This window comes from Bos indicus x Bos taurus, chromosome 12 (genome assembly GCF_003369695.1).
Source record: "Bos indicus x Bos taurus breed Angus x Brahman F1 hybrid chromosome 12, Bos_hybrid_MaternalHap_v2.0, whole genome shotgun sequence".
In the NCBI taxonomy this organism is placed as follows: domain Eukaryota; kingdom Metazoa; phylum Chordata; class Mammalia; order Artiodactyla; family Bovidae; genus Bos; species Bos indicus x Bos taurus.
The window spans coordinates 70221779-70247744 of NC_040087.1; the positions used below are offsets into that span (position 1 = coordinate 70221779).

Below are 25966 nucleotides of genomic sequence, written 5' to 3' on the forward strand. Positions count from 1 at the left end.
CACCTCACACTGGTAGGCATGGCCATCAACAAAAAGTCTACAAACAGTACCCTCCTGCTCTGTGGTAGGAGTGCAAATTGGCACAGCTATTATGGAAAAGATGCTGGAGATTCCTTAGAAAACTAGGAATAAATCTGCCATATGACCCAGACATCCCTCTACTGGACATATGCCCTGAGAAAGCCAGAATTCAAAAAGACACATGTCCCTCAATGCTCATTGCAGCACTGTTTACAATAGCTAGGACATATGCTTCCATAGGGGCCATGGTGCCTGCCTCTGTCTAATGTCTTGGTGCCTCACAATTTTGGGGTGTTTTATTCTCTTCCCCTACAAGTTCATGAGCTCCTGAAGGGGACAGACTGTGTCTTTCTGTCATCAGTAGGGACCTGGCCCAGGACTTGTGGTTATGAATGCTTGTTGAAAGAATGTTCAAACCCAGTTCAGTTGACCAACAGTGTTTAAAAGGGTGACATGAAGCCTCTGTTTAGTTGGAAGTGAAGTGGTGATGAAGTGTGCGTCCTGATGTTGGGACGGAGCCCCAGGCATGCCCTGTGTAGTGTCTCCATGTGAGGACTTGAATTCGTGCCTTGGATGTCGATGCTTCTTTTAAAACCTCTTTCCTACTCTTTTTTTCAGGGAGGAAATTTCCAAGATTCTGAGAATTTCCTACCTTAGGGGCATGAATTTGACATCATTTTTTGGTGTCAGCAAAATTATAATTTTTGTCACCATCATCACCAATGAGCTCCTTGACAGCCTGATCACAGCCAGCCAAGTGTTTGTGGTGGTGATGCTGTTTGAGGCTCTGAGGTTTTCGAGCACCCTGTACTTCCCCATGGCCATTGAGAAGGTGTCAGAGGCCGTCGTCAGCATCCGAAGTATCAAGGTTTAGGGACAAATAATTGCTTCAGTTGTAGGTGGATTTTTTGTAAAATGCTCTTTTGTTTGGTATCACTGTGTTCCAATTAGGAGATATTTAACTCTCTCAGTGCCAAATCTGGCAGTCTTCCCAGAATGTTGTAGGTGCCCACTTCTATTCATAGGTAGAGTGTGTTACAGATACCGTAAGAGTGGTTTTCATGTAGGGGCAGTAGTATATATAAGTAGCAGTAGCACAGGGCTCTTGTGTAGTGATGCCTGCAGAGTGATTAAAATGTCTAAGAGCAGGAGAAGCAAACAGAGTGCATCTCCTGTGCTAACCCCAGTGACCAGGCAGTGACTGTGCACAGTCCTGGGGTATAAGATTCCTCTCTGGGCCAGGAGGGGAGAAACTTGCTGAGAGCTCCCTGCTGCTTGGACAGGAAGACTGGCCTCAGATTCACTTAATTGTCTGTGTTCAAAGATGAGTTCTTTCCTCCACAGATGTTTTGCTTGTTGATGTCTGAGCCACCTTTTGCATCTGCCTTTTCATCCCTGTCCCCTCTTTATTTACTGCTTAATCCTCTCTTTCTAGCTGCCCTCTTCTTTTAACATTTATAATTCACACCATTATGTGAATTAAGAAGTTCCAGATACAAGATGGATTTAGAAAAGGCAGAGGAACCAGAGATCAAATTTCCAGCATCCATTGGATCATAGAAAAACAAGAGAATTCCAGAAAAACATCTGCTACTGTTTCACTGACTACTCTAAAACCTTTGACTGTGTGGATTACAACAAACTGTGGAAAATCATGAAAGAGATGGGAATATCAAACCACCTTACCTGTCTCCTGTCAAACTTGTATGCAAGTCAAGAGGCAACAGTTAGAACTGGTCATCGAATAATGGACTGGTTCCAAATTGCGAAAGGAGTACATGAAGGCTGTATAGTGTAACCTTGCTTTTTTAACTTATATGCAGAGTACATCATGAGAAATGCTGGGCTGGATGAAGCTCAAGCTGGAATCAAGATTGCTGGGACAGATATCAATAAATTCAGACATGCAGATGACACCACCCTTATGGCAGAAAGTCAAGAGGAACTAAAGAGCCTCTTGATGAAGGTGAAAGAGGAGAGTGAAAAAGCTGACTTAAACCTCAGCATTCAGAAAACTACAATCATGGCATCTCATCCCATTACTTCATGGCAATAGATGGGGAAACAATGGAAACAGAAATAGACTTTATTTTCTTGGTCTCCAAAATCACTGCAGGTGCTGATTGCAGCCATGAAATTCAAAGACCCTTGCTCCTTCAAAGAAAAGCTATGACAATCCTAGACAGTGTATTAAAAAGCAGAGACATTACTTTGCCAACAATGTTCCCTGTAGTCAAAGCTATGGTTTTTCCACTAGTCATGTATGGATGTGAGTGTTGGACCATAAAGAAGGCTGAGAATGGAAGATTTGATGCTTTTGAACTGTGGTGTTGGAGAAGACTCTTGAGAGCCCCTTGGACTGCAAGGAGATCAAACCAGCCAATCCTAAAGGAAATCAACCCTGAGTATTCATTGGAAGGTCTGATGTTGAAGCTCCAATACTTTGGCCACCTAATGCCAAGAGCCAACTCATTGGAAAAGACCCTGATGCTGGGGAAGATTGAGGGCAAGAGGAGAAGGGGACGAAAGAGGATGAGATGCTTGGATAGCATCGCTGACTCAATGGATATGAATCTGAGCAAACTCTTGGAGATAGTGATGGACAGGGGATCCTGGAGTGCTGCAATCCATGGGATTGCAAAGAGTCAGACATGACTTAGTGACTGAGCAACAACAAATACACTATATTTTAAGATTATATTGATATATACCATAAGATGTAATAATAGTAATTATGTAATAATAGTAATTATGTAATATTTTGTTCTATACATTATTTAATATGTTCTGAGTGAAAGTGAAAGTTGGTCAGTTGTGTCCGACTGTTTGCAACCCTATGGACTATACAGTCCATGGAATTCTCCAGGCCAGAATACTGGACTGGGCAGCCTTTCCCTTCTCCAGGGCATCTTCCCAACCCAGGGATCGAACCCAGGTCTCCTGCATTGAAGGTGGATTCTTTACCAGCTGAGACATAAGGGAAGCCCAAGAATACTGGAGTGGGTAGACTAACCCTTCTCCAGCGGATCTTCCTGACCCAGGAATCGAACCAGTGTCTCATGTATTGCATAATATGTTCTGATGTGAACTAATACTTTTTAGCAAAACAGTATTTAGACTGTTCAAAGTTTGCAAATCCCAGGAAAGCAATTGTTTTTGTTTGTGCTTTCTTCCTGCAGTTTAACAATCTGTTTTTTCCCTCGTTTCTGTAGAATTTTTTATTACTTGATGAAATACCACAGGTCAGCACTCAGCTGCCATCAGAGGGTGAAGTGATGGTGGACATGCAAGATTTCACTGCTTTTTGGGATGAGGTAACAGATCTTCCATTCCAAGATCATGAATGCTAACAGACAACTGTGACTACAATTTATTGGAGAATTTTTAGATTTTACCCACGGTGTAAAATGTGACTTGCTCATTTACTAAAAGTATGTTGCAAAAATTTTCAAAATTGAGACTAATGTTTGTATCTAATGGAGATAAATTATAAAATCAGCCTAAGATGTTTGATATGTTGTGCTCGCTCTCATTTTCAATAGAACTTTCAAAGTATTATCATATTTTGATCTCAAAGTCCATACAATTGTAATGTTAGCATTTACAGAATTGGACAAACAAAATGCTGCAATGTGATATGGGTTATCTGAAAAATACACAACTAGTTTTTAAAGAGGCTTTGGGGAATCAGCGTATATTTTTTGCCTTGATTTTCAGACCAGTTCATTATACACAGAGTGAGGCCATGATCTGGATCTTTGCTGTGGGGTAGAGTGGGTGCTCCCCCATCCTGAGCTTCTGGATGGTTCTGAATACTTTGGTGGCATTCAGGGTAGGAGGAGACAGCAGGTGATCATAGTGGGCACCAGTGATTCCTAGTTAAAGGATTGCGCTGTGTGGAAGCTGACTAGGAGAGCTGGTGATTTCCAACACTTGGTTTATTTGTTAGGTTCAGTCAAACAGAAAAAACAACAGGGTCTGGTCTCAAGAAGTTGTCAGTATCACACGCCCAGTGCAGCCCTTTACCAACTGAAATGCCCCGCTGCTCCCCGGTTCCGTGGTCTTCTGTGCTCACCCTCCTGTATCAGTGAGGATTGGTTAGGAAAACAGAACCCCACCGCGGGAGAGGGAGTTCCATGCAGGGAATTAGTTACGCAGATGATAAAAGAGGGAGAAAAAAGCAGTAAAGGCAAAATGGTGGTGCGCGAGACAACCCAGGGGTTATCAAAGGCAGGAAGCTGCTGCCATCCCCAGGGCTGGAGGGACTCAGGGAGGCGGCGCCTCCACCAGAGGGTCCACCCTCCACAGCAGAGCCCAGGAGCTGGGCTGTCAGAGTGGGGACCACAGAGCACGTGTCCTGACTGTAGACTTGTCCTGTATTTTGTCCCTGTGACTCTGTGGTGCTCCCTGCATCCTGTTCACCTGCTTCTGACTCAGCAGCTGCCATCACCACCGACAACCAGTGGTTTGTTCCCTCATACATGAAACCACATCCCTGTACCTTCTGTCCATGGAAACTCACATAAGGTGTCTGATCTAACCTGAGAGCTTCTGTTACCTTAATACGGTGGATTTACCTTCTGGTTGGTGTTTCTTGTCATAATGCTCTTGAAGCATTTATAGAAAGCACCACTAAAATTCCATTATAGAGAACATTTCATGTGAATGCTAACACATACTTTGTTTGAACTTATTAGTGGAATTCTTATGTTCACAGCAAACATGTAGATTTATTTTAAATCAGTTCAGTATATATTCTGCAGTTATTAACTGAAATAAAAATATCTGTATGCAGCAGTCTGCCTGTGCAGCAAATGCCTGTAATGTAGAATAAGGGATTTAGTTGTACTATAGTCCATGTGAATAAATCAGATGAAAAATCTGAAAAGGTTTCTATATAGCTTCTAGAGTTAAAACACACACACACACACACACATTATTACTAACTCAAGATACTAAACTCCTGAAGGAAGAGGGGAAAAGGCTGTGAGTTCTGTTGTAAGTCTCTTGTAAAATCTAAAGGCATATTATGATTCTGTTAGAGCAGAATTCAAAATTACAGAGATGAGAGGCTTCATCAGCTATGTTTTCACAAAAATAGATACAATGTTAACATTATTGTGTGTCAAGGTTTCCTTGGAGAAGGAAATGGCAACCGCCTCCAGTATTCTTGCCTGGAGAATCCCATGGATAGAAGAGCCTGGTGGGCTACAGTCCATAGGGTTGCAGAGTCGGACATGACTGAAGTGACTTAGCAAAGCAAAGCAAAGGTATTCCTATCTAGGTAAATGATGATTATGGTATTGCAGCTAATTTTTACCACTTTCAGGGAATGGAAATTCTAAATATTTTCAACTGAATCTAGTCTAATAGCACTCACTAGAAACTAACAGTCATGGCACCATAATATTTTTCATGCGGTACCAGACTGTCACTACTGAGGGAGACACAAAAATGTGAGGTAAGCATATCTTTTCCCAGAAACCTTTGAAGCCAGAGATATTAAACAATTAAGGCACTTGAAAACATTAGGGATATGTATAAACTTGTGAGTAAGACAAACTATAGCTGTACCAGCAAGCAATGAAGAAATAGTAAATCTTCATTTTTATGAACCTTTAATTAACTAAATGTAAGGAATTTTGGCTCAAGAAATGGTCAAGAGCAACTTGTCATATCTTACTATATAATATTGAAAACCAAGTGCTAAATTTAGCCATTGTAGGGTAAGGAAACTAAAACAAAAAAGCCTTAACGACCTGGAGCCTTAGTGAGCAAAAGCTCATTTTAAACTGACTTAAACCCCTGAACTAATCCTGTGTGTCAAAGGCAGGGAAGAAGGATCCCTCTAAACCTGAAAAAACTAGTGATTCATAGGGAAACTAAAGAGATGAAAGTATGCATGCTTACCATACCACAGGAACTGAAACTAAGAAGAAAAAGATGGGTGAGAAGAAATAAAAAGTATGATCTATTTACCTAGGGCAATCATCATTATAAATTGACAGTAATCTGATCAACTAAGATTTTTTCTGAAATTATACTGCTCACATTTTCTGTGTCAAAACTTAAAATGATTGTTTCATTAAAGAGTTAGTAAATGATTCTAAAACAACTTCTTTCTTACCTCATAAAAGTTACATTTTAAGAAAGCTCAGTGGAAATCTTAAGGTACAACAGTTAGGATACTTTTTTGAAGTACAAAGGAAAATATAATTAAATCAACTTTATACTTTTTAACAGCCATAATAAAAATTTAGGGTGGCTCAATAGCTGAAGGCTTTTGACTTCCTATAAATTGTTTAAGTTACTCGGACTTGAAATAAAGTAGGTAAGTTTTCAGTTAAATACTAACAGTGTAGTATCTTAGAGCAGATTTTTTATTGCCCACATCAACAGTTATATCCTCAGACCAACTTCTCCCTTCTTTAATGTGAAATAGCAAATCACCAGCATTTTAGGTTAAGTCTAGACTTTAAGGTATTATTCTTTAATTTCTAAGTGATACAAAGTGCTTTATAAGTATGAACAATAATGTGTTATACTTTACTATTTTTTTGTCCTTTCCATTCATTTTTTAAAATCTGGAACATGGCATCTTTTTTTCCATGTAGAAAAAACTGTTATCAAGCACAAAATTTTACTCTAAGGATACTAAATTTTTAAATTTATTCCACTTTTTAAATGATAGCCCAAAATCCACCTGATTGATGCTCATTTAGCACCTTCTTCTCAATTCTGGTCACTAAAGTACATCCTGAGTTCGAATAAAAATAATGCTTCTTTCAGGCTTTAAAATGACTACTTTTTAAAAAATTTTAATTGGAGGCTAATTACTTTACAATATTGGGCTTTCGTGGTGGCTCCATGGTAAAGAATCTGCCTTCAGTGCAGGAGATCCAGGTTCGGTTCCTAGGTTGGGAAAATCCCCTGGAAAAGGGAATGGCAACCCACTCTAGTGATCTTGCCTAGGGACTGCTAAGTGACTTTCACTGCACCTGCAAAAGGGTCATGAGGCTATCTGCACAGGACAGTTTTCCATCACTTACAGAGTTACATTTGGCATGTAAAGAAGAGAGAATCTAATCCCACAGCAGCAGGCATTTAAGGTATAAGAAGAAGCCACAAATATTCATGCAGAGTACTTTAAATATTCCCCTTGAGCAAAATGATATAACTGATTTTTCTTCAAGAGCAATGCTCCTATATGCATCCCTTGAAAAATTAAAGATCCCAGAATAGCATGTTCCATGTGGGACACATTGAAAGACGACGATATTTTGGTTTCAGTGAGTTACACTCCAGCCCTTGTTCATTTAGCAGATCCATTTTCAGAGGGTGGGGTTGGTGTTAGTCACTCAGTCGGGTCCAACTCTTTGTGACCCCAAGGATTGTAGCCCTCCAGGCTTCTCTGTCCATGGAATTCTCCAGGTAAGAATACTGGAATGGTTGTCATTCTCTTTTCCAGAGGATCTTCCCTACCCAGGGATCAAACCTGGGTCTTGCACATTGCAGGCAGATTCTTTACCATCTGAGTCACCAAGGAAGCCCATAGAGTGTGGTAATTTTGTTTTTAGATTTGTAAATCTATAGAGAAAGAAAATTACAGCCTACACACCCAAGAAAGGACAGTTCCTCCAAAGAACCTGGCTGCATCAGAGGCAGACTTTAGCATGGATTGTGAGCTCAGAGTTAGTGGTTTTAGTTACACCTGATGTGGCAGCTGCGGTGGGAGCTGTGGAGGGGAAGGCAGAGTTGTGGTGTTAGCTCTCGAATTGGTTGGCAATGGTGTGACAGCGGGCACAGAAAGAATTCTGTGTTTACCAACTGGCAGTGACTAACTCTGAATTATGTAAACAGTAGCATTTACCTTTCATTCAGTCCAAAAGCAGGTAGTATTAATAGCCTTAGCATCAAAACAGGAAACACAGCTGTTATGGTTTCCCGGATTTCTGGTGCTGGAGAAGTGTCCCTGAGGAGTGGCGGTACTGGGGCTATCGTGGTGCTTAGTAAAACTGGACTGTAGTCACATCAGGAACCGGGGAGGTGCCCTGAGCCGGTCATCACACAGAGCGTGGCTAGGCAGCCCGCGGCCCAGAACAGCAGGTGGGAGAGCCCAACAACGCGTCCTCCATGCAGGTGTTCAAGTGGACCTGGGCGCCCAACGCTTCGTCTGTCCTTCCGTCCCCTGCGTCCTCACCACCCCTCCCCCCCCACCAGTGTGTGCAGGTGTCCATTGAATTGCTTTTGGGCCAAACTATGCATGACAGAAAGTGAAGAGGGACTAAAAAGCCTCTTGATGAAAGTGAAAGTGGAGAGTGAAAAAGTTGGCTTAAAGCTCAACATTCAGAAAACTAAGATCATGGCATCTGGTCCCATCACTTCATGGGAAATAGATGGGGAAACAGTGGAAACAGTGTCAGACTTATTTATTTATTTATTTATTTTTGGCTCCAAAATCACTGCAGATGGTGACTGCAACCCTGAAATGAAAAGACGCTTACTCCTTGGAAGAAAAGTTTTGACCAACCTAGATGGCATACTGAAAAGCAGAGACGTGACTTTACCAACAAAGGTCTGTCTAGTCAAGGCTATGGTTTTTCCAGTGGGCATGTATGGATGTGAGAGTTGGACTGTGAAGAAATCTGAGTGCCGAAGAATTGATGCTTTTGAAGTGCAGTGTTGGAGAAGACTCTTGAGAGTCCCTTGGACTGCAAGGAGATCCAACCAGTCCATTCTGAAGATCAGCCCCAGGATTTCTTTGGACGGAATGATGCTAAAAATGAAACTCCAGTACTTTGGCCACCTCATGAGAAGAGTTGACTCATTGGAAAAGACTCTGATGCTGGGAGGGATTGGAGGCAGGCGGAGAAGAGGATGACAGAGGATGAGATGGCTGAATGGCATCACTGACTTGATGGACGTGAGTCTCCGGGAGTTGGTGATGGACGGGGAGGCCTGGTGTGCTGCGATTCATGGGGTCGCAAAGAGTCAGACACGACTGAGTGACTGAACTGAACTGAACTGATGTAGCATTTTAAAATGAACTATCTTGTTCTTTCAAGAGCTTAATAACATGATCACTGACTTCTGTGTAAATTGCACTGTAGTTCAGAATACCCTGTTCTGTTGTCCTGGCCTTGCCTATGGAAGGACTGTGCCCCTTGCTGGGGTCATTAGTCATTAGGGCTGTCAGGTTAGGTCATGGGTGAGGGAGCCTTCGGAGGGGAAGGGGAACACATTGGGGTTTTGGACAGAAGCTGAGTCTGATTGAAGCCCCTGCTGAGCTGGGAGGCAGGAGACAGATGTGAGCTCTGTAACATGCTCTCCTAGACAGCCAGGTGGACAGGTGGAGAAGGTCTCAGGGACCCAGGTCTCATTCATGAAATGATGAGACTTGGTATCGATCTTTAAGTTTTAAAATAAATGCTTCCAAGGCCTTCTCTGGTGGTCCAGTGATTAAGAATCCACCTTTCAGTATGGGGGCCTCTGGTTCCATCCCTGGTTGAGGAATTAAGATCTCAAGCTATGAGAGATCACATGAGAGATAGCTAAGATCACATGCTATGGAGCAACTAAGCCCACATATCCCAACAAAGACACAGAGAAGCAGCCAAAAAAAAAAAACAAAAGAAACAAACGTCTTGTGGGAGCCTCCAGATTTCACAGGGCAGGGTTTTGAACCTTGTCTGCACAGAGTAGTGGCTTAGATTATGATCCTTGTTAGTAAGTGTTCTCTGAGCCTGGATAACCAGTGCGGGAGGGACCCAGCAGCATGAGCTGTCGAGTGCTGCCACCTTCTGGTCACCCCGGAGTACCGGGGTCCTGCCCCGGTTGGATCCAGGGATTCCTTGGGGAGGACGGCATTGGTGATTAGAATAGCAAAGCAGAGAGATTAGAGGCTCATTATAACTGGTTTATGCGGAAAGTCAATAAAACCCATGACATCAGCTTTGCTCTGACCATGGAGGCCGCAGGCACCCTCTCAAATCGCTGAAGGTGCCCTACCTGAGGCATTTTCTCGAGTGGGTCTTAGAAGCCCAGGCAAGTAAGTGGTCCCAGAGGACCCCCGAGCTCCAATTAAATGTCCTGAAAGAAGAACAGAAAAGAAAAGGAGAGAAAAAGAAACAAGAAAGAACGACACGGGGATACCAAGCTTTGAGCAAGGCCCATAGCTTTATTTTCAAAGGGAGCTTATATACCTTAAGTTGTGCATAGAGGATAATAGGGGGTGTGAAATCATGCAAAGTCAGCAGTCTTTGATCCTTATGGAGACCAGGCTTTCTTTTCTGAAAACTTATCCTATACAAATGGTTGAGGTGATTTACATCATCTTCTGGCCAGAAGGCCTGTTAACATTTTATGACTCTGATAAGGTTTGTCAACTATAAGACTTATTTTCTCTAAGAGTAATTATTTTAAAGTTTGGCGAAGGTGTTAGATAAAGTTGCATTCCTATAGGGCAAAGGTGCAGTGGGCTTACAACAAAGGAAATAATTTATTACCTTAAGGGTCTAAAGTTGTTAACACCAAGGCCACTACTTATTTTTTCTATATACCAACTATATTAAATAATACACTTCCGAGGATACAATACAGGGGATGTGGAAACTTGGCAGCAAGCATTGGCTCAACAATGAAATCTTCTACTAGTTTTATTCTAATAATTTCTAACTCCCTGAGAGGCTCTATACTATTTGAATATCTTGAGCTTCCCAAGCCTCTCCCAGTTGGGAGACTGTAAACAATCCTTTGCATAGCTGTAGGAGTCTGGGTAAACCTGTCAGGCAAGTTAGAGAGACCTCTGAGGGGTTTGGATTTAAACACTCCTATTATGCCCAGGAGGCTTATTAACTAGAGTTTTAAGTTGATTTCCTTCAGAAAAAGGTGGTCGGGGATCAGTTCAGTTCAGTTCAGTCACTTAGTTGTGTCCAACTCTTTGTGACCCCATGAATCACAGCATGCCAGGCCTCCCTGTCCATCACCAACTCCCGGACTTCACCCAGACTCACGTTCATCGAGTCAGTGATGCCATCCAGCCATCTCATCCCCTCATCCCCTTCTCCTCCTGCCCCCAATCCCTCCCAGCATCAGAGTCTTTTCCAATGAGTCAACTCTTCACATGAGGTGGCCAAAGTACTGGAGTTTCAGCTTTAGCAGCATTCCTTCCAAAGAAATCCCAGGGTTGATCTCCTTCAGAATGGACTGGTTGGATCTCCTTGCAGTCCAAGGGACTCTCAAGAGTCTTCTCCAACATCACAGTTCAAAGGCATCAATTTTTTGGCACTCAGCCTTCTTCACAGTCCAACTCTCACATCCATACATGACCACAGGGAAAACCCTAGGCTTGACAAAATGAAACTTTGTTGGCAAAGTAATGTCTCTGCTTTTGAATATGCTATCTAGGTTGGTCATAACTTTCCTTCCAAGGAGTAAGCGTCTTTTCATTTCAGGGTTGCAGTCACCATCTGCAGTGATTTTGGAGCCAAAAATAAATAAATAAATAAGTCTGAAACTGTTTCCACTGTTTCCCCATCTACTTCCCATGAAGTGATGGGACCAGATGCCATGATCTTCGTTTTCTCAATGTTGAGCTTTAAGCCAACTTTTTCACTCTCCACTTTCACTTTCATCAAGAGGCTTTTTAGTTCCTCTTCACTTTCTGCCATAAGCGTGGTGTCATCTGCATATCTGAGGTTATTGATATTCCTCCCAGCAATCTTGATTTCACCTTATGATTCTTCCAGCCCAGCATTTGTCATGATGTACTCTGCATAGAAGTTAAATAATCAAGGTGACAATATACAGCCTTGACATACTCCTTCTCCTATTTGGAACCAGTCTGTTGTTCCATGTCCAGTTCTAACTGTTATTTCCTGACCTCCATACAAATTTCTCAAGAGGCAGATCAGGTGGTCGGGTATTCCCATCTCTTTCAGAATTTCCCACAGTTTATTGTGATCCACACAGTCAAAGGCTTTGGCATAGTCAATAAAGCAGAAATAGATGTTTTTCTGGAATTCTCTTGCTTTTTCCATGATCCAGCGGATATTGGAAATTTGATCTCTGGTCCCTCTGCCTTTTCTAAAACCAGCTTGAACATCAGGAAGCTCATGGTTCACATATTGCTGAAGCCTGGCTTGGAGAATTTTGAGCATTACTTTACTAGCGCGTGAGATGAGTGCAACTGTGTGGTAGTTTGAGCATTCTTTGGCATTGCCTTTCTTTGGGATTGGAATGAAAACTGACCTTTTCCAGTCCTGTGGCCACTGCTGATATTTCCAAATTTGCTGGGATATTGAGTGTAGCACTTTCACAGCATCATCTTTTAGGATTTGGAACAACTCAGCTGGAATTCCATCACCTCCACTCTCTTTGTTTGTAGTGATGCTTCTTAAGGCCCACTTGACTTCACATTCCAGGATGTCTGGCTCTAGGTCAGTGATCACACCATCATGATTTTCTGGATTGTGAAGATCTTTTTTGTACAGTTCTTCTGTGTATTCTTGCCACTTCTTTTTAATGTCTTCTACTTCTGTTAGGTCCATACCATTTCTGTCCTTTATTGCCCATCTTTGCATGAAATATTCCCTTGTTATCTCTAATTTTCTTGAAAAGATCTCTGGTCTTTCCCATTCTATTGTTTTCCTCTATTTCTTTGCACTGATCAGTGAGGCAGGCTTTCTTATCTCTCCTTGCTATTCTTTGGAACTCCACATTCAAATGGATGCATCTTTCCTTTTCTCCTTTGCTTTTCACTTCTCTTCTTTTCTCAGCTATAATGTAAGGCCTCCTCAGACAGCCATTTTGCTTTTTTGCATTTCTTTTTCTTGGGGATGGTCTTGCTCCCTGTCTCCTGTACAATGTCATGAACCTCTGTCCATAGTTCAACCAGCAGTCTGTCTATCAGATCTAGTCCTTTGAATCTGTTTCTCACTTCGAATGGTTTATTGGTTCCCCCTACTTTCTTCAATTTAAGTCTGATTTTGGCAATAGGGAGTTCATGATCTGAGCCACAGTCAGCTCCCTGTCTTTTTTCTGCTGACTGTATAGAGCTTCTCCATCTTTGGCCACCAATAATATAATTAATCTGATTTTGGTATTGACCATCTGGTGATGTCCATGTGTAGAGTCTTCTCTTGTATTGTTGGAAGAAGGTGTTTGCTGTGACCAGTGTGTTCTCTTGGTAAAACTCTATTGTCCTTTGCCCTGCTTCATTCTGTACTCCAAGGCCAAATTTTCCTATTAGTCTAGGTGTTTCTTGACTTCCTACTTTTGCATTCCAGTCCCCTATAATGAAAAGGACATCTTTTTTTGTGTGTTAGTTCTGGTAGCTCAGACAGTAAGACATCTGCCTACAATGTGGAAGACCTGGGTTCAATCCCAGGTTGGGATGATATCCTGGAGAAGGAAATGGCAACCCACTCCAGTATTCTTGCCTGGAAAATCTCATGGACAGTGGAGCCTGGTAGGCTACAGTCCACGGGATTGCAAAGAGTTGGACACAGCTGAGTGACTTCACTTCACTTTCTAGAAGGTCTTGTAGGTCTTCATAGAACCATTCAACTTCAGCTTCTTCAGCATTACTGGTTGGGGCATAGGCTTGGATTACTGTGATATTGAATGCTTTGCCTTGGAAACGAACAGAGATCATTCTGTCATTTTTGAGATTGCATCCAAGTACTGCATTTTGGACTCTTTTGTTGACTACAATAGCCACTCCATTTCTTCTAAGGAATTCTTACCCACAGTAGTAGATACAATGGTTATCTGAGTTAAATTCATCCATTCCAGTCATTTTATTTTGCTGATTCCTAAAATGTCAATGTTCACTCTTGCCATTTCCTGTTTCACCACTTCCAATTTGCCTTGAATCATGGACCTAACATTCCAGATTCATCTACAATATTTCTCTTTTTAGCACTGGACTTTGCTTCTGTCACTATTCACATCCACAGCTGGGTGTTGTTTTTGCTTTGGCTCTGTCTCTTCATTCTTTATGGAGTTATTTCTCCACTGATCTCCAGTAGTATATTGGGCACCTACTGACCTGGGGAGTTCATCTTTCAGTGTCTTATCTTTTTGCCATTTCATACTGTTCATGGGGTTCTCAAGGCAAGAATACTGAAGTGGTTTGCCATTCCCTTCTCCAGTACCACATTTTGTCAGAACTCTCCACCATGACCCGTTTGTCTTGGGTGGCCCTACATGGCATGGCTCATAGTTTCATTGAGTTAGACAAAGCTGTGGTCCATGTGATCAGATTGGTTAGTTTTCTGTGATTGTGGTTTTCAGTCTGTCTGCCCTCTGATGAAAATGGATAAGAGGCTTATGGAAGCTTCTTGATGGGAGAGACTGACTGAGGGGGAAAGTGGAGAAGCTTAAAAGGCTTAAAAAATGTTTCTTGCATATGAAAATGTAGCTTCTTTTGGTAGATCATTCATTCTTAGAATCTGAAACTAGTTTTTTTGGTGATGAAAAATCATTGTCATTTTTTTAGCATGTGAATGTTGTTTAATCCGTTCAGTTTTTTCTAGAAAAAAATTTCAATTTGATGATTATTCCAGACTTTTAATTCAGACTCTATGCCTTTAGTCTTTTGGGTGTTTTACTTAATAACATGAAACCTTTTTTTTTTTTTTTTTTGACATAGCAGTTACTATTTTCTTAACACTCAAGATATGTAAAGACACGCAGATACCCTAGGTCTCTCTGGAATGTGACCTGTGATCAGCATGAGGAGTACTTTGTCCTTTACCCTTGAGTTGGATTATGTGTTGTCACATATACCTTCATGCTTTATATTTTTCTTACAGTAGAAGTACTTTATTGCCCTGTTTAGCCAGGACACATAATGCATGTATCATGTATAAAATTGAGGCTTTATCACTCTGACCCATGGTGTCATAATTAATTTCTTTATTTCCCATTGTTTTGTTGTTGGTGTTGAATTAAAGCCCTCTTTAGAGCTTTGAAGATTACTTATAAGAGTTAATTTACCAAGAGTGACTTCTTAATATAAAGTGCCTGTTTGCTTATTGAGCATTACTGAGGTTTGTTTTATCAAATGAAAATGGAGAGATTAGTGGAGCTTTCAAATTATTTAGGGCTTCCCTTATAGCTCAGTTGGTAAAGAATCCATTTGCAATACAGGAGACCCCAGTTTGATTCCTGGCTTGGGAAGATCCCCTGGAGAGGGAATACGCTACCTGCCTGGTATTCTTGGGCTTCCCTTGTGGCTCAGTTGGTAAAGATTCCTCCTGCAATGTGGGAGATCTGGGTTTGATCCCTGGGTTGGGAAGATCCCCTAGAGAAGGAAAAGGCTATTCACTCCAGTATTCTGGCCTGGAGAATTCCATGGACTTTATAGTCCATGGGATTGCAAAGAGTTGGACACGACTGAGCGACTTTCACTTTCAATTTATTTATTTAGTAAAAGGCCAGGCATGCCAGGTACTTATGCTGCCGCTTTGTGGAGATTAATGAGCCAGTTAAAACCAAGGGTCCTGATGAAAACTTATAAATGATTAAAAACCTTCCACACTGGATATTGTATTAAGTACATTATTTTAATAAAGTAGCATGCATCATTCAGTTTGCATTTCAGGAAGGTGCCTTGTCATCTCTGCTACTAAATTCTGTGGGTGTCTAGAGCTGAATCCGTATGTAAATCTGGTAAAAGAAAGAGGCTTCCTAAAGGCAACTTAGATGCACGATACTGGGTGCTTGGGGCTGGTGCACTGGGGCGACCCAGAGGGATGGTACGGTGAGGGAGGAGGGAGGAGGGAGGAGGGTTCAGGATGGGGAACATGTGTATACCTGTGGTGGATTCATGTTGATATATGGCAAAACCAATACAATATTGTAAAGTTAAAAAGTTAAACAAACAAACAAACAAAAACTACTTCAAACCCCCTAAGTCATAGGATTGGATGAAAAGGCCTTTGGGACACAGTATCTTAAAATAGGAAGGAGAAAAATGTGAGTTAATATCAGGATATCAGTGACTATTACGTTATTTTTTCTACTTTTTAAAGTAATGTGTATTACTTTATTGAAATGGGTACATTTTTATAAACTTTAATTTGCAGGAATCAGAGACCCCAACCCTCCAAGGCCTTTCCTTTACTGTCAGACCCGGTGAACTGTTAGCTGTGGTCGGACCTATGGGCGCAGGAAGGGTAAGTTGTGATGCCTTTTGTCAGCCTGATGCAATGCCACAGCCCCTGTTCAGACCTCAGAGTGGAGCCCAGAGCTGAGTGTGACTCAGTTTGAGCTAGAATTGGGTATATCTAGAAAGGTGTTTCTCTAGGTACATTAGTTTTGCAAAAAGGTTTCATGGCCAAATTCAGGATAAATGCACATTGTGTTTTCCTTCTTGATGCTTCATGTGACATAGTTGGGAACTGCTCGTGGGGAGTTTGGACGTCTCAGTGAAGGAGATTATTTATGTGGCAGCTGTTCAGGATGGACGGAGACAGTGGGGACTTCTTTTTGTTACAGTGGCCCCTCCAGGAAGTCTGGAGGTGGTGAAGGCTCTTCCAGGAAGCTCTGAGCATTTCTTCATGTGACTTGACTTGGTCCCATCAGTGCACATTAGGGAATGTGCAATCATGTGCTGGAGCTAAAGATATAGACATGAGCCAGATCTTGACACCTCTGTCCTCCAGAGGCAACCAGGTTCTGGGGCAAGACAGATATGCAGGCAGACTATTTCAGCCCAGTGTGGTGAGTGCTCTGATGGCGTGGACATAGGCATGTCATTTCTGTGTGTTACAAGAGATATGAAGGACATGTACATGTGCACTTAGTGTCCTGTGTTTTGTACAACAAAATACAGAAACCTAAATGTGGGATGTGCACATGAGAGGGTGATGATTTCCTCCATGAAGGACTTTTTTAAAAATTTATTTTTAATTGGAGGATAATCGCTTTACAATATTGTGTTGGTTTCTGCCATACGTCAGCATGAATCAGCCATAAGTTTACATGTTTCCTCTCTCTTGAACCTCTTTCCCACCTCTCATCCCATCCTACCCTCCTAAGTTGTCACAGAGCCCAGGATTTGAATCCCTTGGGCATAATGGACTTCTGGTCTTCAAATACATCAACCACAGAGTTATTTTAAATAATAATCTTTGGATATATTCTTCACACATAGTTATCAATTTTTTAAAATATACTTATTTATGTATTTGGTTGCATTGGGTCTTTGTTGTAGTGCATAGCATCTCTAATTGTGGCATGTGGGTTCAGTTGCCCTGGGCATGTGGGATATTAGTTCCCCCACCAGGGGACCAGGGATCTAACCAAAGCCTCTGGCTTTGGAAGATGGATTCTTCTTTTTTTCAGTGTTTATTATCTGGATATAATTATTGTTTTTTTAACATTTTATTTTGTACTGGGGTGTAACCAGTTAACAATGTTGTGATAGTTTCAGGTGAACAGTGAAGGGTGTATGTCAGCCATACGTGCACATGTATCCATTCTCCCCCAAATTCCCCTCCCATCCAGGCTGCCACATAACATTGAATAGAGTTCTATATGCTGTGCAGTAGGTCCTTGCTGGTGATCCATTTTAAATACAGCAGTGTGTACCTACCTGTCCATCCTGAACTCCTAATTATCCCTTCCTCCCATCCTGGAGGGTGGATTCTTAACCACTGGATCACCAGGGAAGCCCCACATAGCTTTTTAAAAACAAGTATTTGTCAAGTAAAAGATACTCAGATGCAGGAACAACTGCATTAAACATCAGATACAGAAAATACACATCCTGCTTGTCTGTTCTGCTAGAGAAGGATGTTAAACATTCTTAGTCTTTGCTGAGTAGAACATTTCATCTGAGGGAACTCAGGCAGAGTCGATTGTTATTGTATTAATATTCCTTATCAACCTTTAGTTTACGGTGACCAATAATGCTCTTTTCCATTTTTTTCCCTGCAGTATCAAAGCTGTACTTTATACTCTTCTGATATCGTGTATCAAGCACCAGGGTGGGGTCGGCTGTGCTGTGGGTCGTGTTCTGTCCTGAGTGCACCGTGTTCATGTGTGTGTGTTGCTGTCTGTTTCAGTCCTCGCTGTTAAGAGCTATGCTTGGGTGAGCTGCCCCCAAGCCAGGGGAAGGTCAGTGTGCTCGGGAGGATCGCATGTGTTTCTCAGCAGCCTTGGGTGTTTCCAGGAACTGTGAAGAGTAACATTTTATTTGGGAAGAAATATGAAGAAGAACAATATGAAGAAGTAATAAAGGCTTGTGCTTTGGAAGAGGTGAATAATGACTCTTGAGTTGCATGTAGTCGAATTTCAAATAATGATAACATTGATTTAAGCTCTAAGGTTTGTTAAAAGTTCTTTTTTTTTTTTTTGAATCTGAAAGGTCTTATTTGTTGCTTTATGCTGGACTTCTGGGTAAGTATGCAGTCATATATGTGGCTGTTTTAATTCTTGTGTGATAATGATGGTCACAGAATGCCTTTGTTTCATTTGGTGAAGTATCATTCACTTTTAGATTCTTTTTTTAATGGACAGTTAACAAAATTTTGAAGAATAGAGAGCGCCATGTAATGAACCCTCATGTTTGCACCCCCAGGTTCAGCCGGGGTCAGCTGGTGGCCAGTCTTGTTGGGTCTTTACCCCTGCCTTGTGCCACCCCTCCACCCAACACCCCGCCCCATCCCCCGGTATTCCAAAACAGATCCTAGACCTCAGATTAGTTCATCTGTAAGCACTCATTGTTGTTTTTCAGTCACGAAGGCCTGTCCAGTTCTTTTCGACTCCATGGACTGCAGCAGGCCAGGCCTCCCTGTCTTTCACCATCTTCTGGAGCTTGCTCAAACTCATGTCCATCGAGTCGGTGATGCCATTGAACCATCTAATCCTCTGTTGTCCCCTTGTCCTCCTGCCCTCAGTCTTTCCCAGTGTCAGGGTCTTTTTCAATGAGTTGGCACTTCGTATCAGTTATCCAAAGTATTGGAAATTCAGCTTTAGCATCAGTCCTTCCAATGAATATTTAGGGTTGATTTCCTTTAAGTATGCACTGGTTTGATCTCCTTGCAGTCCATAGGACTCTCAAGAGTCTTCTCCAGCACCACAATTCAAAAGTATCAATTCTTTGGCACTTTGCCTTCTTTATGGTCCAACTCTCACGTCCATGAATGACTAGTGGAAAAAACATAGCTTTGACTATATGGACCTTTGTTGGCAAAGTGATGGCTCTGCTTTTTAATATACTGTTTAGGTTTGTCACAGCTTTTCTTCCAAGGAGCAAGCATCTTTTAATTTCATGTCTGCAGTCACTGTCTGCTGTGATTTCTGAGCCCAAGAAAATAAAATCTGTCACTGTTTCTACCTTTTCCCCATCTGTTTGCCAGGAAGTAACTGTGAAGATAGCTGAGTGCTGAGGAATTGACGCTTTTGAACTGTGGTGTTGGAGAAGACTCTTGAGAGTCCCTTGTACTGCAAGGAGATCCAAACAGTCCATTCTAAAGGAGATCAGTCCTGGGTATTCACTGGAAGGACTGATGCTAAAGCTGAAACTCCAATACTTTGGCCACCTCATGCGAAGAGTTGACTCATTGGAAAAGACTCTGATGCTGGGAGGGATTGGGGGCAGGAGGAGAAGGGGATGACAGAGGATGAGATGGCTGGATGGCATCACTGACTTGATGGACATGAGTTTGGGTGAACTCCGGGAGTTGAGGATGGACAGGGAGGCCTGGCGTGTTATTTATGGGGTCGCAGAGAGTCAGACATGACTGAGTGACTGAATTGAACTGAATGGGGCCAGATGCCACATAAATCATCAATAAACATATTCTGTTACGATAAGCAATATAGTATGTAACATTTTATATTATCATTAACCACTTTTAAAAACTTAATTTTTTTAAACAAGTTTTAAAAAAAATCTTTTAAGGATTTTAAAAAGTTTTAGGCATTACCTAGTTAAAGGTATCATGTTGATAAATTCTAGTTTGATATTTTCCCATATATATTGCTTGACCTTACAAAGCCCTCTTGGACGCCTGTAAGTTTATACTTTCATCTCATATTTACACATTCCTGGTGACTTGGACATTTTCTTTTCAGGTTGCCTTGACAATCATAGATAATAAGATCCTTCTGTGTCTAGGTATAGAGGCCTTCAAGACTTGAGTTATTTTAGTGTTGCCTTCATTTCAGATATAATCTTCAGTCACCCCCTGGGCGATGTGATGTGAAAGAGCAATAGGCTATAAAATGGTTCAAAAGGACATGATCTGGTTCAGATTCCAGCTCTTCTGTTTAACAGCTGACCATCCTCAGACCAGTGATACGACCTCACTTAGTCTCAGTTTCCTCATCTGTGAAATGGGGCCAGTGCTTCCTGTGAGCTTGTTGTGAAGATTAGAGATAATCAGCATTAGGGTCCAGCACAGAGCTTGGTGCACAGATCTTACCCCTCAGGAGCTGAGAGAAGCCATGTACACGTGTACAAATGATGGAGCAGAATAAGACGGTCTTTCATGAGAGATGAGAGATGTAAACAGAGCCTTAGGAACCCAGCAGATAGAGATGAGTCCAGGATGGTTTCATGCGAGAGTATACTTGGGATGATACTGGGAAAATGGGCAGGATATTGACAGGCTGTGAGAGGAGGGGTGATTCCACATGGAAGAAAAGCTGTGAAGGAAGCAGGGCTCCTGCTGCTTGACTCTAGAGTCCAGCCCTCCTCTGCCAGGGCCTCACGTCCGGACTCACATTTACCATTTCAGCAGTCTGCTCCATGGTGCTTCTACTGTAAGTCTCAACCATCGCTGAAGGGCCCTTGATGTGCTTCTGGATGGATGGCATCAGATCTGCTTTGCCATTTTCTAGTTTGCCTCTAGTGTGTGTGTCTGCTGTCCAGTGAGAATTGGGGAAACTTAAAGGAAAATAATGTGAATAAGAACACCTGTCAGTGGGGGGAATTGTAGGCTATATGCAAGTCAGGCTTTTCCCTTTAACCTAATTGGAAAATGGTGGCTAGGAATTTAGCCTGACTTGGATTTTGTTGCAAATCCTGTGAAATGGTTTTCCCATTTGGGGCTGGTCCATGAATAATGTTCAGAGTCGACAACACAGTTACAGTCTTGCTACCAAACTCAGAGAGCCTGTTTCTTGTGCCCTAACTGTGCTAAGTGAATGTCTGGATTTAGGTGCTTTTTCTAGAACATGGTTAAGGTTGCTGTGCTATGATGTGTTACTATTTTGTTAAGCAAAATGAAACAATGTAGAATCAAAGCATAAAAGCTACTGCTGCTAAGTCATTTCAGTCGTGTCTGACTCTGTGCAACCCCATAGATGGCAGCCCACCAGGCTCCACCATCCCTGGGATTCTCCAGGCAAGAACACTAGAGTGGGTTGCCATTTCCTTCTCCAATGCAGGAAAGTGAAAAGTGAAAGTGAAGTCGCTCAGTCATGTCCGACTCTTCACGACCCCATGGACTGCAGCCTATCAGGCTCCTCAAGTTAAGTGGAGCAGTTTTCAAGGACTTCAACAGTGAAACAGAGGCCAATATATGTGTGTGTGTGTATGTGTGTATGTAGGGCTGGGAACCTGTTTAAAGTGGCTCATTGTTGTTCATGAAAACCAAATCAAGAGATGGTAATAACTTCTGAACTCAACAATGAAAGATGATGAAAGAATGATGAATTTTCATGACAGATCAGTTGCTGCCTTTCATTGGATATAACCTACTTAAGCTTTGAGTGAGCAGGGACCCTGTGTGTCTGTGTGCCTGTCAGGGAGGGAGGGTTACGATGGACACTCTTTCTTCTCTTTATGGTCATGTGCTTTGCATGTTATGACCCACAATGTGAATGTGGTCCCACTGTTGGTTTGATGGGAAAATAGGCATCAGCCACCAGTAGCAAGTTACAATCAATTCCAGTCCTTTTTCCATTTATAGAGGGTGTCCTCACTTTTGAGTTTAGTGACTCTTGTTTTTGTAGCACATTCTGTAGAAGAGGAATGTGAGACTTAGGGAGATCAAAGGACTTGTTTCTCATGCAGACTCCAGTGTGCTACCCGCTTTCCCCCCAAATTTGCTAAAGTAGAGACAGAGTTAGCACGTCATCCGCAGAAAGGTACTGCTGTGTATCTTAGGTTGATGCCTGAGGGGTTTAGTAGATATTTCAAAGATTTCTAACATAATAATTGTGTAACAAAACCTGATTGTTATCTTGTTGTTGGGGGATATTGTTGTCATTGTTTTTTTTAATTTCCCCAGATACTCTGGGGAAAATAGACTGATTTGTCCATTTACTTTTTTTTTTTTTTTATTTCTAAACTTTACAATATTGTATTAGTTTTGCCAAATATCGAAATGAATCTGCCACAGGTATACCTGTGTTCCCCATGCTGAACCCTACTTCTTAAATAATATTCAAATATAGCTTATGGTAGATTCCCAGATCCTCAAGTCAAAGCTTCATATCCTTCTTAACTTTGAGTTTTTCCTGCTTTCACAGACAAGCATCTACTTAGTACAGCTGATCTCCTTGGTGTCCCTCAAACACGTTGTTTCTTTCCTTTTGGTTTTCCTGCCCAGCCTGCTCTTTCTGCTCCCATTTCTGTACAGACCTTGTCTTTCACTCTGACTTGCCTTAATTATCACTGTGAAGACGTTGGCGAGGTGTTATCCCTTCTCTGAAAGTGAGAAGCAGAGACCAAGATCAGGAAAACTGGTAACTTGAGATAAAACAAGTCCTGTGCCTTCACCTCCTGGGCTTCCAGCTCTCACACCTGTGTCTCTAGCACAGACCTTTGCACCTGCATATCTAGCTTCACCGTGATGTCACTGAGAGCTCATCTCAGCTTGTCCACAAGTGATGTCTCCTAAACCTGCCTCCACCATCTTCCCCCGCTCAGTAAATGGAGACCCTGTCCTTCCCCTTCCTCACCCCAGACACCACAGTCTCCTCTTCTCTTACAGCCCACACCTATCCTGTCAGCAGGTCTTACAACTCTGCCTTCCAAATGTGTCTGGAGTGTAACCCCATCTCTCCATTCCCACTGTTTTCTAGCTTATTCCAGTAATGTCCTCACTTGTATCTGCCTTTACCCTTCCCCACTTACTGCCTGGTTTCTGCAAAGCACAGGAGTTTCCTTGTAAACCTCAGATCATGTCAATCCTCCCCTCCCCCTCCTCTTCTTACTGGAGTGCCCCCAGGCTCCTCCTGCTCTGTCTCCACCCTCACCCCCTCATTCTCACTCTGCTCTCCTGCCTCCTTGTCCTGAACCCCTTGGGCATCTCCCCATAGCCCCTGCACTCGCCCCTCCCTCTGTGAGGACCAGCCTCTCCAGGTCTGCCTGAGCCCCTCCCTACCCCCAGATCTGCTCACACCCTCTCTGAGCAGAGCCCTCACACCCCAGTGTGGACTCACTTCCCTCCTTCACTCTGCATCCCCCTGAGCCGGCTTCCTTTTCCTTCTTGTCCTCAGTCCTTGTGCTCAGGTTAATTTTCCATATCACTTATCTCCCAGCATGGAAAGAAATTCTAAGAGCTCTGTTTCCTCGTGGCAGAATTCATTGTGCCCAGAATGGTGCCTGGTGTATAGTCAATCCTCAATAAATACGTGTTAAAGTGGTAAAATGCATAAATGCTTTGAAAAAATACAGAATGAAAAAAGTGAAAAGCCCTGAGAGTTTAACTTTCCTGGTTCCAATTTAGTCACTATGAAATAAGCACATTGCTGTTGATTAAACACTTGTATGAAGAACTGATGCTAAAAGGTTAGGATGGCAGGAGAACACATTTTAAATGTTTTTCTTTTTTCCGTTTTCTATCTCCACACAGGATTTTCAGAATTTGGAGGAAAGAGATCTAACTGTGACAGGAGATGGAGGAACCCCACTGAGTGAAGGACAGAAAGCCCTGTCAGCCTCGCCAGGTAAATGGGGTTTCAGTTGCCATCCTGCCCCTCCTCCTCCGCGGCTCCTAGTGGACATGAGCACGCAGACCCCGCTCACTGGGTGGGCCTGTGTGAAGCAAGGTCTTGGCCCTTTCCCTGGGCTTGTAGAAGGAACCTGGTGTTGTCGGACACCATCATGATTCAGAGATGAGACCCAGGGAGTGTGAAGTGTCCTTTCCTGACGTCTCTCCACATTTTCTAGAGCCATGTATCAGGATGCAGACATCTACCTCCTGGACGATCCACTCAGCTCAGTGGATTCAGAAGAATTCAGCAGGCACTTGTTCTAACAGTGAGTTTACACGTGTTTTATATCTTTTTTTTTTGCAGGAACCCTGTAGGGATCAGGAAAAGGAACTCAGGAAAGCCTTTGTGCAAGACTCAACTCCCTCTGCTCTGGTGTTCCTCCCTCCCCTCCCTTCCCTCCACAGAAGATCCATCATAGAGAAATCTTACATTCATGATGAGGTCAGGATAGGAAAATACAGCAGGTGCTTCCAGTGTGTGGAGGAGAGTGGGGTCCATGCTTTAGGGAGAGAGGGATAGATGTCAGATTCCCCCATGACTTGCAGTTTATTTGTCCAGACCCCAGGGGTAAGAAGGGCAATGTAAAAATTTTAAATCAGAGAGTAGGACTTGGTAACCTGGTAACTGGTTGCCAGTCCTTTTTCCTCTATCATGTGTTGAAGGCAAATTGCTGCTGCTGCTGCTAAGTTACTTCACTCATGTCCAACTCTGTGTGACCACATAGACAGCAGCCCACCAGGCTCCCCTGTCCCTGGGATTCTCCAGGCAAGAACACCGGAGTGGGTTGCCATTTCCTTCTCCAGTGCTTGAAAGTGAAAAGTGAAAGTGAAGTCGCTCAGTCGTGTCTGACTCTTAGCGACCCCATGGACTGCAGCCCACCAGGCTCCTCCATCCATGGGATTTTCCAGGCAAGAGTACTGGAATAGGGTGCCATTGCCTTCTCCTGAAGGCACATTAGAACTGAAGTTTTCAGTACCAACATAGGACTTCCATGGAAAGACTATTGGTTTATGCTTATTAATTAATCTGTTGGTTTGGAAATACTTAATAAAGACTAAAATTTACAAATGATTTATTTCACATCTGAGTATGTTGTTTTCACATCTGACTCAGTTGTTTTACATTGCTTCATGGATTCTTACTAGAATTAATACTTAGACCCTTGTGTAGGGTTACCTTGAATTTGAAACTCGGTATCTTGGTTGAAGTCCTGACTCTCACTTTGTTTCTGGAATTTGTTGTCAGTGGCTCTTTCTTGGCCACAGAACTCCTGAAGGAGAAGAGCTCTGATGCTTTTCTGTCCTAACACACGCTGACTAAGGCCTCTGGTGGAGTCTAGACTGGCCTCTTTGTAAGCCTCATGAATTTGCTTTTTCTGAAACAGCTTCCACATCTACCCCACAGTTAGTTCCCTTGCTGTTGTTCACCTTGTAAAGCCAACAAGCTTTCCAGCTGCACTTATTAATGTCCTGCTGTATACACTGAGATCGATGCCCTTACAGATGTTCCTACACAAAACCTCTCAGTTTATAAGGAGGACGGTGAGCCAGGAGAGGGGAAGGACCACACTGGGCAGAATAAGGGAGACTAGGATGCCCAGCTTTCATTCCTGCCTCTGAGGAACCTGTCTCTACATGGAGCTGGTTAAGACAGATGCCTGGGAAAGCTCAGCAGAGTCACGGTTTAGAGAGTTTTCATACAGGGTAGGAAGTACTAAGTGGAAGCAGAAGTGGCAGCTGGAGGCTTTCACTGAAGTTGGAAGGTTCCCTGTGCCCAGGGCTGGGCGGGCAGTGCCCTGGGGCCTGCGGGCTGGGCAGATATGTGGAGGCTGAGAAGAGGACCCAGTCCTTTGCTGAAGGAAGAGGAGAAGCTCAGGTGTGGAGGGAGGAGGAAGCAGGGCTGTGAGGAGGACAACAGGCACATCCTCGCCTGGAGGAGGCGGGGTGTTCGGTAGAGAGAAGCTGTTTGGGAATTCTCGTTGTCA

At 42.7% G+C, this 25966-nt stretch overlaps 1 long non-coding RNA gene across 1 annotated transcript; it reads left to right on the forward strand.

Annotated features, from left to right (window-relative positions):
* The first annotated feature begins 18125 nt into the window (after positions 1-18125).
* Positions 18126-24691, forward strand: LOC113902490. The gene is made up of 3 exons (XR_003513843.1): positions 18126-18288; positions 23841-23934; positions 24158-24691. It is a non-coding gene; the product is annotated as an uncharacterized LOC113902490 (long non-coding RNA).
* The last annotated feature ends 1275 nt before the right edge of the window (positions 24692-25966 follow it).